Raw genomic sequence first — 20,078 nt, 5'->3', positions numbered from 1 at the left:
CATGTGCTGTCACCTGAGCCTGGCGGCTGGACGCTGTCTCACGGAAGCTGTCTCACGGACGCTGTCTCGTGCCTAAGGAGCCACGGTGGCACAGGGGGCGCTCTCTGAGTGAATACGAAGGGCTTCGTTACCACGTGAGAACACACAGCACAATAAACCACTGAGCTTCAGGCAGTGGTTCTCAACCTTCCTGACGCTCGACCGCTTAATAATAGCTCCTCATGTTGTGGTGACCGCCCCCAACCACAAAACTATTTTCATTGTTACTTTATAACTGTAATCCAGCTACTGTCAGGAATCATAATGTGAATGTCTGATGTGTGACCCCTGTGAAAGGGTCATTCGACCCCCAAGGGGTCACAACCCAAAGACAGAACCCCTGCCCTAAGGCAAGTTAGAGGCTATGAGCACTTCGGAAGAAGTTGCATTCCTCCCAAATTTCCTTCTAGATCAGTCAGAGCACTGAGTCAAAGGCTACATTTTCATTTAGGTTTAAACTTACCATTTTGAGTAATGTACCCATCACATCCAGGCCCAGGCTGAGAAAGGAAGAAAAAGGAAGAAAGAGAGGAGGGAAGGAAGGAGGGAGGGAGGGATGAAGGAAGGAGGGAGAGATGGAGAGGACAGAGGAAGAGAGAGAGGGAGGGAGAGTGGGAGAGAGGAAGGAAGGATTTTTCACACAAACGAAGACATTATTAGGGACACTGCTCCAGCCTCTAGTCTTCAAATAGAGAGTGTCCAGCTTTTGCCTACAGTTCTTGCCTCCGCGATGACAGGATTTCTCCTGATACTTTTGCAATGGATACAATGAAACAAATCAATAAGAAAGTCTCTTTCCCTTCCTTCCCTGAGCAAAATGTTCTCACTTTGAAAATTCTACATCTCAGCCCCTGAATGGACATGTGTCCTTAGATTTGGTTCTTCCCAATTCTAGTTTTCCTTAAAAAATTATTTCTTTACAAGTTATCATTTTTCCAGAAAAAAAAATATCTTGGCAAATGACTACGGCACCCTTCAAGATTCTCCAACATCCTGGAGATGACCAGCTTCAAAGTGGCACAAGTTCCAAACAGGACTCAGTGGGGTGAGATAAAAATCTCTCTTGAAGCCCAGAACCATTTCTCTTCATGAAGAAGCTAATGGTGGCAAATTTGGCATGGTTAGGTTTCCTGGAGCCTGTTTTTTGCTAACCTTTCTGGCACATACAAGAAAAGCCAGTCTCTAGAAATAAATAAGAAAGACATTTCCCAAATCTATACCTAAAGAAGTGGGTGGTATAAAAGGCAGATGGAGTTTGGAATCTCAAGAAACTGTCTTCAAGCCCACCATACTGGTCACCATGGCGGCATTGTTGCGTCCTTCCCAGACAGCGATTTCCAGAAAATAAGAATGTCTCTCAGGGCTTGGGAATCAAGGTCACATATTTCACCTTGAATAGTTATATGTTGGTTAGAGGATGTGCTTTTACTGTGGGGTTAAATAGTAAGGAATATTTAAATATTTAAATTTAAATAGTAAGGAATGTGAGAGGTGGTGCACACCTTTAATCCCAGTACTCGGGAGGCAGAGACAAGGGGATCACTGCAAGTTCAAGGACAGCCTGCTCTACAGAGTGAGTTCCAGGACAGCCAGAACTACACAGAGAAACCCTGTCTGGAAAGAAAAAAAAAAGTAATACTTCAAACAAATTAAAATCAAGGAAGTAAATGTTGTGTATCCTTGATAGTGGATGGCTGGTTCTTCCTTGGTATATTGGAAATGAGTCTGTCCAACTACTCAAACAGTGCACAACGGAAGTGCAGCTCTGGTCTTGGTGTGACCTGTTGGCCAGTTCACTCTCCACGAGGCACAACCATCATCCCCTTTTATTCAGAATAACAACTTTGCTTGATTTTTTTTGTTTGTTTGTTTGTTTGTTTTGGAAACCAAACAATAAAGAAACTGAACCTTTAAAAGAAGAAGAGGAGGAGGATGAGAGGACGGGACGATGAAGAAGAGGAGGAGAAGGAGAACGTTTCGTATGGTGTTTTTCTCTCAAAGCTGGTTAAGGATGTGGAAAGTGCTCAATCACCTCATGGGGTTGGGTGTGCTTCTTCTCCAGACAAGAGGGATGTGTGCAGGAGGGCCACCCACAGCACAGGGATAAACACTGCCAGAGCAGCCGCTAAGCTTAGGAAGGCATCATCCCCACTCCCCTCACGTCTGACCGGAAGGCCTCCCCTCCTCTACACCTGTTCCTCTCCCAAGTAAACATCCTCTTTCAACTCAGTAACTCCTTAATGTCTCCCAACTCCATTTCTAATCTGCTCATTACACAACTAGCCTAATTAAAAAAAAAAAAAAAGTAAGATTTGGCAAATGCCTCCTTTTTTGTGTTTACAACTCTTATAATTTTTGTTCTTTGTATATTATCCAGAAACACAGCCACGAGGACATCTTCACACCAAACACAACACCACTTGCTGCGAGCATGAAGGCTTGCTCAGAAAGCAAGACATAGCAGTCAGGACCGCACTGGACATAAAGCAGTCCAGGAGCGTCTTTGCTCAGTCTGCACGAGTGTAAGGAAGTGCAGGAACAAAAGTTAAATTCTGTATGGGAAGATGCAAAGGGATGAGACTAAAGGATGATGGAATATGATCTGAAGGAAAATCAGTAGTCATGGACTCGCAATCATGGCAGGTCATACTTCCATAACAACTGTTTCAAAGATCTTCTGTCTCCATTTTTATTGAAAATTTTCAGTAATATTTATCCCACACCAGCACCAAGCCACAAGAAAATCAAGTTTACAGATGTTTTTATTAGATTTCTTCTCTACTAAAGACCCAAACCAAACAAACAAAAAAACAGTTACCACAAGTGACAAAACTTAGATGATGTTTTTTTCTCTCAAAAGCTATTTGAGAAGCTCCATGCACTCAATTTCCTGTGCTTCTCCCGGAGGAAAGCAGAGCGTGTGGTTCACCCACCACCATCCATATTGTCAACGTGTGGATGCAGTTCCCAGGTAAACCCAGCTTCCTCCGAAGGAAGCCACGCTTCCCTGGGCTAATGGTCCCACCCAGTGGCTGGCATGAGAATTCATAGAACTCAACACAGCTTCCTCACGACCGTCTCCTCTCTAAGACTGAGGCATATGCACTGCACACTTTCTCCCTCCGCTCTTCTTCCAGTAGCTTCCACCCAACCCTAATTTGGATCTCAGAGATTTGGATCCTCTGACGGGATGCCTCCTGTCTTTTCATCCTGTCCTGGTCTGGATGTGAAATATTCCCAAACGCACACTTGCCTCATTGAGTTGTTAGCTTTGATTTTAAAGTATTTATTTGTTCTTGTAGGTGTGTGTGTGGCAGGCATGAACTGCCTTCCACCTTTACCTGCGTTCCAGAGATTGAGCTTCAGTTTAGCACCATCTCACTGGACCAAGCTCACAGTCTGAACGCTTGGACCTGTGCTGATGGCACTTCCGTGGAAGACTGTGAAACTTTTTAGGTGGTACATGTGGTGTATGCTTGTGTGTGTATCATGCGTGCACGCATGTGTGTGTGTATTTCCCTCGATGGCAGATATAGGATATTAGGGCAAGCCTTGAACTTACACACACCTCTGGTACTAGTCTGCTTCCCTGCTTCACAATATGAGGCGCTATCTGCAATCCCAGCACGTGGGCAGAGCCGCCAACTACCGTGCCTTTGCCACTGAGACTCGGCTGTGTGTATCCCTGACGTTATAATCGACAACCGATTTCTTCTGTAAGTGCTGTGACATGCGTGGTCACCGTGACATAAAGGTAACTACACCAATGCCTTCTCAACTGAGCTACCTATCTCCTGGTTCCCCAATCATCTCAGCCCCCTGGTTTATCCAGTTTAAGCACACTTTTGCTTGTCTGTGTTCTTCTGAAAGTATGGTGCTCAGTGCTAATTACGATACTTCAAGTGCAAGCAGATGGCACCAAAGCAAAGCAGGTTCACCCCTTTCCCTAGACTGTATGCACACACAGACCCCTGCTGAGGGAGCAAGGAGAGTTTGGGGCAGCCAAGGTGCTCAGCAGATACCCTTTTCATGAATAAGGTTCCTAATCTTTGATTCCACACACATGAAGCTCACACACACTCAGCACGATGTCTTTTGAAGTAACCCAGATGTGCATTTTTAGGACGTCTAAGCTAGCAACCACTTAAATCTTCATTTTCTATTTAACAAAATCTGCTGACCTTTGAGAACAGCAGTGATGTCAAAAAAGTGATGTGAAAAAAAATGTCTTGCTGGTTTTTCATATTTTACTTATTCTTTAATTAGTGTTTTGGCAATATAATCTTCCTGATATTTGTGTTAATGGAAATGCATTTAGCTATGTTTTAACTAACGTAAGTTGCTATAAACCTAAGCCTATCTTAGAACTTCACATCTGTAGGATATATGTCTCAACTTTTCAACAAGAACCCCCAAGTGTCACTGGAAGTACATCTTATTTTGAACTGCTGATTTAGCTAACTGGTACACACAACCTTATTTTCACTAGCGCCTGTGTTACCATTAGAATTGTGGTATTATCTCACTCTTAATTTTGTTTTATTGCCTCTGCTCTTCTTCCAAAACTATTTGGTTTTAGGATCATCTGACATCTGTGTTTATACAACCATGAGCTGTTTCTAGATAAGCAGATTTTTGAGGATGGTATTTCAGGATCCCGTCTTCTAGCTTGCTGATAAGTGGGTGGCGTGTGACTGGGCAGAGCCAACACAGACACTAACCCTCCAGTAGCCTCCTGTATCTTTCCTGTCGTCTACACCCGCACTGGCCACAGGTGCCCAGTGTCCACCCCTCCTCTGCACTCTTCCACTGCAGAAAAGCCTGTTTTCCCAAACCCATAGATCAGATTGGCTCTGTATTTCATTTAAAATCCTTCCAGCCCTGCTCATTGCCTAGAGAATTATAAGGAGGAGTTGCATCTGTCATGAGAATTCAATTTCAAAAGCAACTGATTAACATAAATGATGTTTGATCAGAACAATCCCACAACGGGTATCCAAGACAGTGTAGGTAATTTACACTCTTACGTTAATCCACATAAAAATGTGTGTATATGGAAGAACTTGCTATTTAGCTAATGATTAAAATTTTTTAAAAACCACATTTATTTGGCTTCAGGTGTGAAGGTTTTTTGTTGTTGTTGTTTTTGTTTTGTTTTTTCTGATCATAGGTTTATTAACAAAAGGGACAACCACACTCATCCATCCACAAGTAAGCACATTTAGGGACCTTGAACTGACCACACCCACCCCTCCCAACCGCCCTCGTCTAACATTTTTTAAATCTGGAAACCATGTAAACGTACTGCCTGGGCTCTCGGCTTTTTATGTCCCCATCCACCTGTCCTCGTGGGCAATGGGTGAAATCCTGCAGGACTCTGTCAGCCACTCACTCGGACCTAGATCAACATCTGGGCATAGAACTCCTGGGTGGTCACACCTGGGGCAAAGCCAGCTTGTGTGCTGCATCCTTGATGTCACTGTACTTATGGAGGAAGGAGACATGGCCCTCTAGTTCCCCCATTCCGTAGTCCCGAGCTATTAACTGGGAGATCTCCCTGTCCGGCATGGCCTGCTTCTCCTTCAGTTTCAAAGACTCGCAGAGCCCATCAGCCTGCTCTGACTTGGATGTTGGCTGCGGCCATCAAAAGGCCCCACGGCAACTTCGGAGGAGCGGTGGCTCAGTCCTCCTGAACTTCAGCCTTCAGGGCTTCCGTTCAACAAACAAGTCTGGTCTACAGAAAGCTGAACGGTAAGGAGGAGCTGCTGGACAGTCGGAGGAAGAGCAGCAGCGCCTGACTGCAGGTTTGAGCGGAGCCCTCGCCTAGCAGAGAAGACAGTATTGTCACTTGTCACCAAGGTGGTGGTGAGCGGACTAACCCTTATGGAGGAGAGAGGGGCAGGTGCTTCGGCCAGGACGCGCTGGGAAAGGAGCAACAGAGAGCCAAGGCTGCTGGGTAAAAGTGAGAACTGCTCCAGACAGCCAGCTTGTGTGGGCCTTTCAGTGGTGGACAAAACCCCAAACCTTGGGGCGATTACTCAGAGCCGGACTGCAGACCTCGAAGGGCGGGGGGCCTGGCAGTGTCCTTCATGCCTGCCTCTCTTTGCCCCACATCCTCTCTGATCTCTCAGTGCCACCACCTCACCGGCTTACAGGACTCAGCGCGCTAGCTGCCGCTCTATGGAGCAACCCCAGCCTAGGCCGCGCAGACCTCGTCTGTTTTCGGCTGTCTGGTCCATCCTGCTGAGCAGTGGCAGCCGGCTGTCCCCAACTCTAAAGGCTGGAAGCAGCGCTCGCGTTCTATCCATGAGCCCGACCTGCGGCAGCACGTGTGAGCGCTGGGTGCTGAGCAAAGCAGATACAGTCACCTGAACAGCGACCAGCAACCACGGGCGCAGGCCCAACAGGCCTCAGGAGAGCCTGCTGCGGGAAGCACTTGCTCTCTGGGGTCTCTGTAGCTCTCGGGTTCTAAAAACACATGATTTTCTCTTCGTTATCTTTCAGATTTGCTTTTAAGTACATTCTTCTGAGCCTTAAAACTCTTACACAACAAAATGAAAAAGAAAAGCTATGAAAAGTCTGTCCTTTGCCAAGCTCGGGGCAAACTGTTTTCCTTTTTCTGTGAGATAAGGGAGATAACCTAACTACCAAGTTAAAAATATTTTGAATTTTTATACTATCAATAAATCATACAAAAAGATACCAATCCACAATGCAATTTACTTCAGAGGTGTGGTGGCTATTTCAGTGGGGCCAAAAAAAGGGGAGGGGGTAGATGGGTTACCTACACTTTACCTCACATTTTGAAATCCATGTTCTGAAGTATAAAGACAGAAGCAGGAGGTCTTCACTTGGTGTCTAGACAGAATCAGCTTCTGAAAAGAAAAGATGGAGGCACTGCTGTTACAGATCACAGGTATCACTGGAGCATTCGGAGCGAGAGATAAGGAGGAACAGAGGGAGGGAGGACAGATATTTTGTGCAATGTAAAGTGGTCAAAATGTTGGCTTGAAGGGGAGACTACAAACTGCTTCATCTTCATTACCAGAAAGGAAAAAAAAAGTGTTTTCCCTTTCTGCCTTCAGGAGAGCACGGTATTTACCATCGGTTTGGAAAGCCTCTCTCTCCCCCTTTCAACCTGCGTCAGGCACCTCTCACACAAACTCCAGATAATGTGCTCTTAAGTAAGAACTCAAGTGCCCACCACCTTTTGAAACTGCCTGACGAGAATTAACGGCCCTCGCCATCTTCTTTTAAACAACCTCGCCCGGTTTTCTGTAGGCACCTCATTTATCTTGAGGCCCCTTTCATCTATTATCTGACTGTAAGCGCGCTCATAGCTCATCAGCTGAATTCTCTTTGACAGGGAAGCTTTATGACGAGTAGCTGCAGCCTAATGTCAGGTCTGAGAGGACGACGGGGATGAGGGTGGTGGGAAAAGGGTAACCTTCTGCCACTCCTTAACAACGTTTGCTGAACCACAAAAATAGAGCTGTGACTCACCTTCGGGAAGGCGGGTCCTCTCGGTTAATATTAGAGCCTGTTGCAGCTGGCTGGCTACTCTGCTCAAAAACACCACTTAAGGGCATCTCTGTGTTCATACCAGACATGGCCATTGGTGTGAGCTATGAAATTAACAACTGAGTAGATGAAAGGGACCATCCAAATGTTTTCATGTGACCGCCAGCAAGTCCATTCGCAGATATTTTTGACACAGTCAAGGAGCTAAAAATCTTTATAGTTTGTCCACCTGGCCCCACAGATTTTTAATTGTCACTTCTGTCTTTCGCCTACAGGACAGGCTCTGTGATTTAAAACAAAAACAAAAACCCACCTGTATTGTAAACACAAAGTTTACACTTTTGAATAGCTCCAGCTTGGCTCACTGTTATCTAAAGGCATGTGCTGCCTGGATTAAAGTCCTGCTCACAATAACTTACAAGAATTATATTTCAGGACAAGCCTAAAGCTGGCTGTACTCATCCATGAATATTCTGAGTAGCTGAAGTAGAGTTTAGAGAAGTCTCCCACCACAGCCTTCAGCATTTCTGTGGACAGGGCAGGGGCTCTTTAATATTATTATTAATTATTACAGCCTGATTGCTACCTTCCCAGCAGATGAGTAAATCAACTCATTAGGAGCTGGTTAACCTCACGAATCACACAGTAATTACTCAGAATGCTAAAGAAGACCTTTTTCTGTCCTAGAAGTCAGCTGTGCTGTAAACCCTGGATGCTCAGTGGCTAGTCCATACATGTGCTTTGGCACTGAGAGAGACTCCATGAAGATGGAGGAGACCAGTGTGGACATATCCCAAGTAATGCGAATTACAGGGTAGCTGCTATCTTATGGGACAGTTTGCTTCAAACTCCAAGGTCTTTTGAATCCTACACCCATGCGTGATCGACATATCTATGTGCTACCGGCTCCCTCGACTCAGCATGTCCCACCATTGTGTAAGTCGGTTGAAAAATACTGTTCTCAACTCTCCAGGAATGGGAATGACAAAGACAAAGGCCGCCCCTTGCTCCCTGTCACTTCCTTCCTCCTGGGATTCCTAGAGGACGGTGTGCAGGGAGGGTAACCACACAGTGCAGCCAGATGTGCTTGCTGCCAGCGGTTCTCAGGTTAAGACTTCCATAAAATTATCTGAGTAGAAACCAAGAATTTTTATGAAAGTATTCACAGCATGTGCCCAACATGAAATTAAAAAAAAAAAGCCATTGGAATGCTGGGGCTAGCAGGTGGGACTTCCGGGTTACTGTTATGTTCGTCTCTGAAACAAAAGACGAGCCCGTTGGCAGCTATACAATAATTTAAAAGCAGAGCCTCCTGCACCTTCCATTTCCCGCATGCCACCCTCTTCCACCACAGAAGAGCCCAAGAGCTGTCAAACACCCAAGTAGCCATTACTGTGGCTCGTGCAAACTTATCTTGCATGAGCCTGGCAGAGCCTTACCCCGGAAGCAGTCCGCCACATCTCCATCTGCATCTGTACTAATTCCAAAGCGCTAACAGACCACTGTGTCTCTGCATTTGAGTGCCTGCCATGAATGAGCAAAGTCATCTCTTCACTTGTCTCATCTGGCTTTCTTCCCTTCATCTTCTGTCCCTCAAAACACGTTCGTACCCTGTCTCCTTCTGTGACTTTCTGGGTTCTGTCAACAGTCCATCTCACTCGCCGGTGTTATAGTTTGGAGCATTGGTTAGATTCTTTCCCCTCCTTCATTCTTTGCGTGGGTCATTCCACATCCCACTGAGGATGAAAACATCAAGTTTCCTCTTCATCCCCACCTTCACTATCCTAGAAAAGCACCCATCACTGCACGTAACTATCAATTTCCAGACAACTTCTTTATGACAGGTTATCTGTAATATGGTGGAATATGAGGGGAAAAGTCTCAGCCCACCGCTACCTCATCATAGGCTTCTACAGCTGCACGTTCCCAGCTGATCGGGTTTAACTTTCAAAAATAATAATAACGAAGATAAAAACCCTTTCCAGGTCAAATCAAAGTGCTTCCTGTACGATTTTGATTACCATTCTAAAAGTCCTACACATTGGTTCTGCATCAAGAGGGGATTTTAAGCTGTTCTTCTGGGAAACGATGCTTTGAATATTTGCAAACACTCCCCAACTGCACCTGCTTAATTCCACCTAATTGCTTCGGCCTCCATTGGTGACTTAGTTCTCAGATCATTTATAATCTTTGCAGACGCAATGAAACCCACTGTCATAGTCCCACCTAAAATGTACAGTGCTCTTCAGTTGGATATTGTAGCCTTCTTTCTTCCCACTTTGAAATCTCTCTATGCTTACCCAAATTCTCCCACACAGGTTTTGATAAGCTGAAGATAATATGAATGTCTGAGGCTTTAATCTGACAAAAGAAAGTTCTCTTTTTGTATTTTATTTGTGTCTTTGGCATGACACATCATTTACATTTAATAAATATTTGGTGATTGGCCAACTTCAATTATTTATTAATAACTGTGCCTCAGTAATTTCCCTGGAGGAAAAACAAATCTAGGCTCCTTGAATATATTATACAAGGTAGAATATCAAGAGAGCTCACTTTACAAAGGAATTGTACCTTTATTTTCAGACACTGTTCAGGTTTTTGTTTTGTTTGTTTTGTTTTTAATAGCTAGCATCAGACAAAAACTAAAAGTGTTTAAACAGACTTGGCAGGAAACAGCCACTTCATTTTCATCGTCTCCCACCCTCAAGCCAGTGACCTCCCTTGATCTCTGAGATGACAGTTTGCCAAGTTCCATGAAGATGGCATTCACAAATGACCCCATTAGATTTCCTAAATACCTTAACTGCCCCAGTCCTTTCACTCCAGTTTCTAAGGTTCAAGGAATGTTATCCATCAGTTACTCATGTGTATAGGTTCTAGCTATTGTCGCTTTAATCCTCTCCGAATCCCTGAGAATGCAGAGAACTGAAGCCGGCTTTGACTCTCCTATGGACTTACAAGATACTTTACATACTTCTGTCACACAGTCATTCTCCCATGTTAACCGTTCAACGACATTCACTTTCATGTCCAAACATAGAAGACAAGTGCCATTGCGATGAATGCAGTTTTAAAGATGAAAACACACACACACACACACACACACACACACACCAAAACAAAACAAAAAAACTGACCAAAAAGCCTATCCCCTACAAAGGACTATGCAAAATAACTTTAAAAAACCGAATACTTCCTGCTGTCATTAGTCCATGAGTCAGTGGTATTCCAGTGAACACTTGAGGCTGAGACCAATAATCCTTTCCTCATCTATAACAGAAAAAAATTTTACCTGGGCTTTTCCTACAAATCAAACACACACGCGCACACATGCAAACACACACTACCATTTGAATGGCACTGTATTAAAGTAAATCCAAGAAAAAAACAAGGTCAGTTTATAAAAACTTTGGCTTTTCTTTCATGGTTTGTGACATGACTTACATGAAACAGAAGTAAGTCTATTGGATGAAGAAGGAAAGAGCACTAAAATAAGTATAAACAGATTATTAAGGTGACCACAAAGGAAAAAAAAAATCAGGATTCCTATTGATTTAATTAAGTCATGCCAGAAGTATAATGCTTTAATTTTCTTCCTTAAAATGTGTAGCAGCCTTGTGTTGAGGCCTCTTGAATTAAGCTTTTACAGCGCATGAACCTGACTATGCAAAGGAAGCCATCTGTGTGTTCTAATGTTCCCTCCACAACCGCACTTTGTTTCTAGTAACAAGGACACAAAGGACCGTAAGCTAGTTTTCTGCCCGTATGTGCACACACCTTTAGTCAACACGTGTGAGAGGTGGAGGCTAAGCACTCTGTTCCTCACAGGGAAACCGTATAAACGAAGGAAGATAGACTCAGAGGGCACTAAGAATTCTCAACATATCTAAGAAAGTGTGGCACCGTTAGAGACAATCAACATGCAGTTAGATGACTCAGTTGTTCTGTGAAACAGATCAACATTCTCTTCAATCAGAACAGAGTGATTAGGGCTGGGATATGGCCCAGCAGCCAAACAATTGTCTAGTGTGTATGGTGCCTTGGGTTGGAGCTCCACCACACTAATCACAGAAAGAAAAAAACAGCAAACAGACAAAACCATGACGGTGAAACAGTCATCACCTGAAGAGAAATTGAGCTTAAAAATTCTTCAGGCACTCATGACTTTAAAATTTCAAAACCAAAGATTCATCCTAGAAGCTTGAAGAAGGGGGAAAAAAAAGTAAGACCAAAGCAGGAAAAGTACTAAAAATTGACACATTACACTGTTTCAGGACGAATTGCCTCAAGATGACTCAGACTTAAGCTCTTCTGTATTTCCAGTTTTGTTTTTGTTTTGTTTGTTTTTGAAGAAAAATGTCTCAGAGGGATGGCAAGCTGACTGAGCAGTGAAAGAGCTTGCCAGGAAGCCCAAAGACCCAAGCTCAGCTTCTGGGTTCCACATGGTGAGTGATAGACCTGACCCTTCCAGGTGTCCCCTGACTTCCCCTGCTGAACCCACACACATGCACACAAGTAAACAATTTTGTTTTTTTATTTTCTACGATATCGTAGCAAGCCGATGTGGCGTAGGACTTTTACTCCACAAGCATGGTAGTGTAAAAAGTGACCTGCCCGTCCATGGGAGAATCCAGAAACAGACACAAGTGTGCTTCATGAGCAAAGAGAAAGGGGTTTCGCAGGGCAGGAGGAGGGGCTGTTGTCAATCTGTCCTTCGTGAAGGCTGGCTCTGTCTTGAAACTGCGCTCTAGGGAAAGCCAACCCCTCGTTGGCTGAGCAGAGACAATGTCAGTCTGTAGACTGCAGTGGGGCAAGAAAGCCTGCATTTCCATGAGGGCTGCCAGATGTAGGTAGGCATTCCCAAACCACGGCTGCTTCTCAGTGAGTGTGGAGACAATGGGATCCAGGCTGGAAGACACTCCACATCTGTGGAAAACAAAAGTCAGAGGAGAGGATTCGGTTTGAGAAACTCGGAAGAGAGGCCTGGTCCTCTTCACATTGTTAGCCGTGTTCTTCCTGTTTGCTGCTTTTTCTTTTTTCACTTTATAAACTTTGTCTCATTGTCTCTCTGTCTCTCACACAGACACACACAAAACAAAACCAAAAAAACTTGCAAATAACTAAAAATATCATATATCAAAATTATCCAGACCCAAAGTCTACACAATTCTATGAACTTTCAGACAGCTCAAATAGGCTTTGGAGACAGTAGCTGTGAAGTTTCACAGTAAATTTTACACTTTCATTACCAAAAATATTTTTATGCACTTATCTGCTACCAAAACCAGAAAGAAAGAAAAAAGATGAAAGAATTGGAACTATAAAAACAATTAGCTTTAAATCCTCTTTCATATCTTATGTCTCTCTCCTACCTGCATTCAGTTCCCCTTCGTTGTAATGGGGGCTGGAGAGACGGCTCAGTGGTTACGAGCACGTATTGAGCTTGCAGAGAACCTGGGTTGAGAATCAAACTCAGGACCTCTAGAAGAGCAGCAAGTGCTCTTAACCACTGAGCCAACCCTCCAGCCCAATAATTAAGTTTTTGGCTTGAGCATGTCCTAGGCAGTATGTAGAATGCATTTATACTTTACGCTAATAACTTCAAGTTATTAGCTATTTAGCTAAGCTGCTAATTAACCGCTACATCTTATATTCTATCTAGCCAACCCACCTGGAGAAGAAAACCGTTCCCCTGACCTGAGAATCAGTATTGGAGCCCTGGTGACGGAGTGGGCAGAGTCAGGGTCCCGTGTCCTCTGCATTGAACCCCAATCTTGATGTCCGAGCAGACAGCCAGACAGAGAAAACACGTGCAGCAGAGAACAGGTGAGGATCAGTACAGCTTCGTCACCTCCCTACAGACACACTCTGTCCATTTGAACCTGGGGCTCGTCCTCGAGGCCTATCTTCTTGATGGCAGCTGGGGTGGGGCACCCGGCTTCTTACACTCCATTGAAATTGCCTTATGGCTTTTGATACAGGGGTAGCGCTTGGGATTGTAGTTTTGGTTTTGAATCTTGGTGTTTTGAGAGACAGAGCCCAGCCAGCCTCGAACTCGTTCTGTAAAGATGACCTTGACCTGCTGGTCCTCCTGCCTCCACCTCCCATGAGCTAAGATCACTAACACGCACCACGATACCAACTGTTTCTGCTTGTGTCTTCTTTCCTTAAATGAGAATTCTGCAGCAAGGGCGTTGGGAGCAGGATGGCATCTAGCTTGGTGTAAACATCAAGCTTCAGGTTTAATAGAGACCCTGCCTCAAAAATGAAGGTGGAAAAGAGGCACCCGACATCCTCCTCTGGTCCCCGCCTGTGCCTGTGCCTGTGCCTGCACACACACAAAGAATTCCAACCCATTTTCTCCCTCACCCCAAGTTTTTTTTCTTTCTCTAAAACCTCTGCAACTTTGCGGGGGAGGCAGGGGGTGAGGGGTGATCCGGAGCAGCCTCATCTCTGGGTTTCCATGTTGGGTGACCAACCCCAGTCCCCTGGCTACAACCAACTCTAAGATACAATAGGCTGAAATAAGAACTAGGTGCAGCTTTTGTTCTCTAACCCCCCAATCTGACTCAGGCCTCATTGTGAAACTGGGACCTGGTCTTACCCTGAATTCTTGCTCCTTCTCGCCCAACCCTCTAGCTCTTCACAGAGGGCCTGGGGTGCAGCCACAACTTTCCACAAGCAACGACAACCCTGTCTGGTGGCCACAGACACAGGATCATACATGCACCCACTGTTAGGTTTTGTGGTTTGTGCTTGGCCTCAAAATTGCAGTTCTGTTTCAGGCCTTTAGGAGGTGGAGTTTTGTTGGCAGAATTAGGCCAGCAGGGATGGGCCTTTGATGGTTATGCCCACCTTGTCTCTAACGGTGCCACACTTTCTTAGATATGTTGAGAATTCTTAGTGCCCTCTGAGTCTATCTTCCTTCGTTTATACGGTTTCCCTGTGAGGAACAGAGTGCTTAGCCTCCACCTCTCACACGTGTTGACTAAAGGTGTGTGCACATACGGGCAGAAAACTAGCTTACGGTCCTTTGTGTCCTTGTTACTAGAAACAAAGTGCGGTTGTGGAGGGAACATTAGAACACACAGATGGCTTCCTTTGCATAGACAGGTTCTCTGATCTAGCACTGCGCTTCATACTACACCCGTGTCCACAAGCAGTTGCTGCCTGGTCCTGCTTTGCCACCCTTGCTTCAGAGTCAGGAAATCTTCTGAAACCATGAAGTAAAATAAACCCTTCGCCCCAGAGACTGCTTATGCCAGGTGCTTTATTCTAATAACAAGGAAGGAAACTAACCCACCACACAGCCTGACATGGAAGCAGACTGCTGTACATGACCCCAGATGCCCAGGACCACTGGAGAATCACAGCAACCTGTGTGGAGGGCAGCTTGTACTTCCAGTGCCGTTGAAGGATTTCCAGTTGTGTGATTACGTTTTTATGTAAGGCAGAAAGAAATCCCAAACTCTTTGCTGTGATCCGTTCATTAAGGGTCCAAGGGGGAAAAATCCACTTTGGTGGGGGAAAGGGGAAAAAAAGGAAGGGAGGGAACAAAATAGAAAGAAAAGGAAGGAGGGAGTCTTGTTTCCAATCATGACTCTGCCGTTTCCTTGGACAAGTTACTAGGTGAATCTGAGGCTCCATTTATCTGTAACTAGAATAATGTATACCATAAAGAGTTACTGTGAGAATTACATGAGTTAGCACATGCTAGATGGGTCGTAAAGGGTACTCAGTGAGTAGCAAGCCTCTCTCCCGCCTTCTCTTCCCCTTTCTTCCTGGGACACAAGCATCATTGTAGCCTTTCAAAGCAGAGAGCTGTTTCCTCTCCTAACCACCCTCCACCCCCACCCCACTCGTTTTTCCAATCTTTCCCCTTTTCTGCCCCCACCATTCTAAATTTGTGGTGTCATTCCTCTGCCTCTGTGAGACCGTCTAACTTTCATAACAATTCAATCAAGCTCAATTAATGGAATTTTAAAGGGGCCTGGAAAATCAGCACTATATTAAATTATGAATGCAAAATCTAGAGCAAAACAAACCTCATGCTTCAGAGCAAAAGTTTATGCTTTTAGTATAAGGAAGCCATTTGTCCTTGGCCCCAACCCAACCCTACCTCCAGCAGCCAGATCCAGCTGTAGCCAACCGTGCAGATTCATTGCAGAAATATGGCTACCTTCCTCCATATTGAAACAGCTGTTGGTTAGCATTGGGAGGGGGAGGGGAAGTTAAGCATTTACCTGGAGATCTGGGGCAGGGTACAGTCTTCTTTAATGTCTAGGTAGGAGTTTAATCACATGCCACCAGGCATGCCTTAAGCAGCACACCAGTTTTGGAGGTGCTGGAGGAATGATTTTATCCTCTCACCATTACTACTGTGTATCTCACCTAAAGGAATTTGCTAAGCAATTAGAGGGAGAAGATTTCCAGACACAGTGAAATCCCTTCTATAAATTGAATTAGTCCACTGGCAGTTCTAAGATACACCAGTATATTAAAATGTGACTCCATACTGACTTCTGTCATAAAGACAACACTATTATTATTGTTGTTGTTGTTGTAGTTGTTGTTGTTGTTGTCTGTTTCAAGCTATAACCTCACCAGTCTCCTACACCCACTTTGCATGACTAATTTCAGTAGCATCACTGGACATTGACATCAATAGGAAAGTGTTTCTCAGTTTGATTTTTTTTTTCTTAAAGCTTAGATTCCTGTGGTATTGCTTATCCCAAGAAACCAAATTCTTTCCTGCAACTTGCAAGAACTGGCTCTTAGGGGAAATTAGCAACGCTGAGATGGAAATCTCCACGGCATTATAACAAGTGAGAACCTATTTATTTATTCTTCTTCTGGGAGTGCTGATTAGCCTGAAAACCTCCCAAAATGGCATCTATTGCTTCCTTCCTGGGTGGGAAAGAAAGGCAGCAAGGATTCAGCCTCTCCAAAACTACTCATCTTATATCGGTGATGCTTTGGCTCTTTGAAGGATAAATGACCTTTGCTCCCGTCAGAATGATGCCTGTTAAGTGATGGAAACATCAAATTGCCTAATTGCTCTTTATGGCTTTTCCAAGTTCCCAGAGCCATTTTATGAGTGGCCCTGTCTCCTCCTCACTCTGCCACTAGCGCCCTGGCTGTGGACTCCTTTGTCCCTCCCTCTTTAGTTCTTCCCTTAGCCTCAGTGCATGAGCCCTTCTCCAGAGTTCTGGGCTCCCCAGCAACAAGGGGTTTGGATTTGTCCCTCCTGCAGCATCTCCTGGGAGCTCCATCAGATGGCTTCAATTACCACCTGAACACAGATGATTTTCAAGCCTCCAACCCCAGCCTCGACCTTTCACCCTCTTTTCGGTCTGGTGTTTCCTTCTGTCTGTGGAATATCTCTACTTGGGTGTCCCACCACCTCCTAAAACTAAACATGTCAAAAGCCAGGCTCATTATCTCTCCACGTGCCCCTTCGTTGTTTCCCTCTTTCTCCATCAATAGCACTCGAGCTGAGGCTGCAATCCCTGGAGTCCCCAGATGGGCCTGAGGCCCCCATCACCTCTACCTCTGAAAGGTAGCTTTCTGCCCATGCATTCCCACTCAGCTGAACACCGTGACAACAGTGTGATCTCAGCTGATTTTCCTTCAGGCTTGTTGTTTTTAAAACTCTTCTTTCCTATTCATTCAACTGTTGACAAATTTTTAAGACCACTGGCACATTCCGGTCCTTAGAATACCTTGACATCAAGAGCTGGATGAACCAACAGCAAATCTGTGTCTCCCTCTGACTCACAACTCTGAATTACAGAATATATATCACTGCATATTTGTAAACCTCTTTTATTTCCTAACATAATTGATAGCTGTAGTTACCAATTACATAATGAATAATTAGTAATTAGCCTGAGAGGTTGGTGAAATGGAAGTTTTAAGTGATTACTCCTATTCTTAATTCTGATTTTCTACCCCCAAAGCCATCATCATCCTATGCATTGGACTTAGTTGGTGTCACTCTTTGTAGCCTCCTTTCTCTGTTCCACTATAGGACAATAATTACACACCGTAGTGACTTTCTTATAACACATCAGCTACATCAAGAAATTGATTCATGTGAGCTCATTGAATCCCTCAATCTCCCAAGAAGCAAGTACAAAAATCAGCGAGATTTTTGTAGCAACATTTCATTCAGACTGGCTTCCCAAGTGAGCGGGACTCTGATCTTTCTCTGGAAAGCACAGGGGTGGCTCGGACTTGTGGCATAGCCTCCCAGAGCTCTCAGTTCTACTTTTCCACAGTTCTCGCAGCTCAATTCATCTCTGCATGTTGGGCTTATCAACAAGTTGGCCACCTAACAATTTTTAAAGATGCTACCAGAAATAGTCACGCCAAATGCTTCTTCATTCCTGGTCAGGGGACATAGCAGAACGTATGAAAAAAAATGTTCTTTCTACCACACCTACTGAGGTGTGAATTATCTACACAGCCCTGGCACCATCTTCAAGGCAAGGTGTAGCAGGACAATGCTCGGCTGAGGCAAACCAGGGCTTACGTCCAAAGCTGGAGTTGGGGTCAGTCTCGCCGTTACACAGGAGAGCAGTGGGATGGCTGCACTGCATGCTCTCTACTGTTGCCATGAGAGAATTGGCCATCAGGAAGTGAGCAAGTGACAAAGGCTGGTTTCAAATGTGAGCTCTCCACACGGTCATGTTTTCTTCAAGGTGGCAGAGAAGCAGACCTCTTCTATGTGCCAAGGAGCAGAGGAATTTAGAAACAAACCGCCTAAGACACGGGCCCTGCAAGATTCGTTATTGGTGATGTTCAAAGAAGCATACATGGGCTTCTAGGTCCCTTGAATAAAAAGAAAAAAAATGATTTTCTATTCATCTCTTAACTATTTTTCTACCTATTCAATGGTGTTTGTTTATAAGAGCAAAAGTCCCTTCCTCCTGTGTTCTACTCTCTGTGCCGTCCACCTTACCATGTGTCTGTTAGTTCTTCTACACAAAGTCATTTCAGGGTCACAAGCCAGAGATATCCAGGATTAAGATTTTCATCGCTGGGGAAGCTGAGACTTGGAAATGTAACTGAGAAGCCCTTGACTAGAGAAAGGCAGACGTGGCCAGATGGAGAGGTGAAGCCTTCAGCTGGAGAAAAGAAAGGCGACCAGAGGAGTCAGCTTCTTTGACTGGAGGACAGCAAACAGCCAGGAAATAGGCCCATTGAGTACAGTGTAGGGGAAGCATGTTGAGGCATGGGCGTGGCTCAGATTAGAACCCACACGTGACCTCCTCAGCTGAAGGCTCAAGTCCCTTCATGTTCATAAGTCCCCAATGCCTAGAAAAATATTTAGAACAGAATGAAAATTCAATAAATGCTAGATAAGTCAATTTATTACTAATTAAATTTGTTATTTTCAATTTCATTCATGCACGCAATGCCTTCTTATTCCTCTCATTCTTTCACCCTCTCTGAGCTTCTTCCCACCTTTAATGACCCCTTTCTCCTTTCCATTAGAGTCTGGTATGCTCACCAGTAGGTACATAACTAGGCAATTATTTGCCTTTCCAAGAATATATCAGTAGCCAGTAGCTCGATGAGAAGGAGCAGAATGCCCATGATCTCCTTCTTTATCCACTTCTGACTGTTGGCAGGTCCATTTTCAATCAGATTGTATTCATTGCCATTTATGAAAAAGAAAGAATTCTTTGACTAAGGGCAAGAGTAGCACTTATCTATGGAGTAAACAAACATTTAGAAGGTGGTTTGACGTTATGTCCATTTAGCTAAATAACAGTAGTAAGTTCTTCCCTTGGTGTTAGATTGGGATTGATGGAAGTAAAATGGAAATAAAAGAAAGAGGAGTTTGGCCTGTAGAGGAGCAGACTGTCCTTCAACCTGAACAACGAAGGACAGCAGTCTCTCCATAGAAGTGGAGAGTGTGTGCTTAGGAACAGGGTACTTGGGTTTTGTATGACAGAGAAGCGGAACTTGGGGTGGAAGATTCCATCTGCAGGCCTAGTCTCCCACCCTCTCTGAGTTGTAGATTCTGAAGGTAATAGGTCTACTTATCCGGAGGTTCCCAGATTCCAGCATCCTGAAGAAGCTAGTGTGTCAGCCTTCCTGTTTAGAAATTCTCAACATACCTGAGGCTTTTGGGCCATTAACCCCTCACGTAGGGCCTAGCACCTCCACAGGTTTTTAACTTATAGTTGAATTTGTAGTACCAAGATACATTGCAACCTATAGAGCAGACCTGAACCCCGAACAGAGGGTGGTTGGTTACCCCTTCATAGCTGTGACACTGTGGCAGCAGTGGTCATATCTTGCCTGATAAACTAGTATTACAGCACACAGGGCTCATAAGACTGTTGAGGTTTTTCTCTTTCACAATCACCTTCCGGTGCTATAAAAGCTAGCCAGAATAGAGGAAACTTTCAACTCAGTCTCAGGGATTTTAAGTAATGGCACAAGAGAATAAAAGTTGTTATAGATTCATTGTAAATAAAGAACTAAGAAGGCAGAAACTAGAA

This window comes from Meriones unguiculatus, chromosome 9 (assembly GCF_030254825.1).
Source record: "Meriones unguiculatus strain TT.TT164.6M chromosome 9, Bangor_MerUng_6.1, whole genome shotgun sequence".
Taxonomy (NCBI): Eukaryota; Metazoa; Chordata; class Mammalia; order Rodentia; family Muridae; genus Meriones; species Meriones unguiculatus.
Note: the sequence above shows the minus strand (reverse complement) of the source record.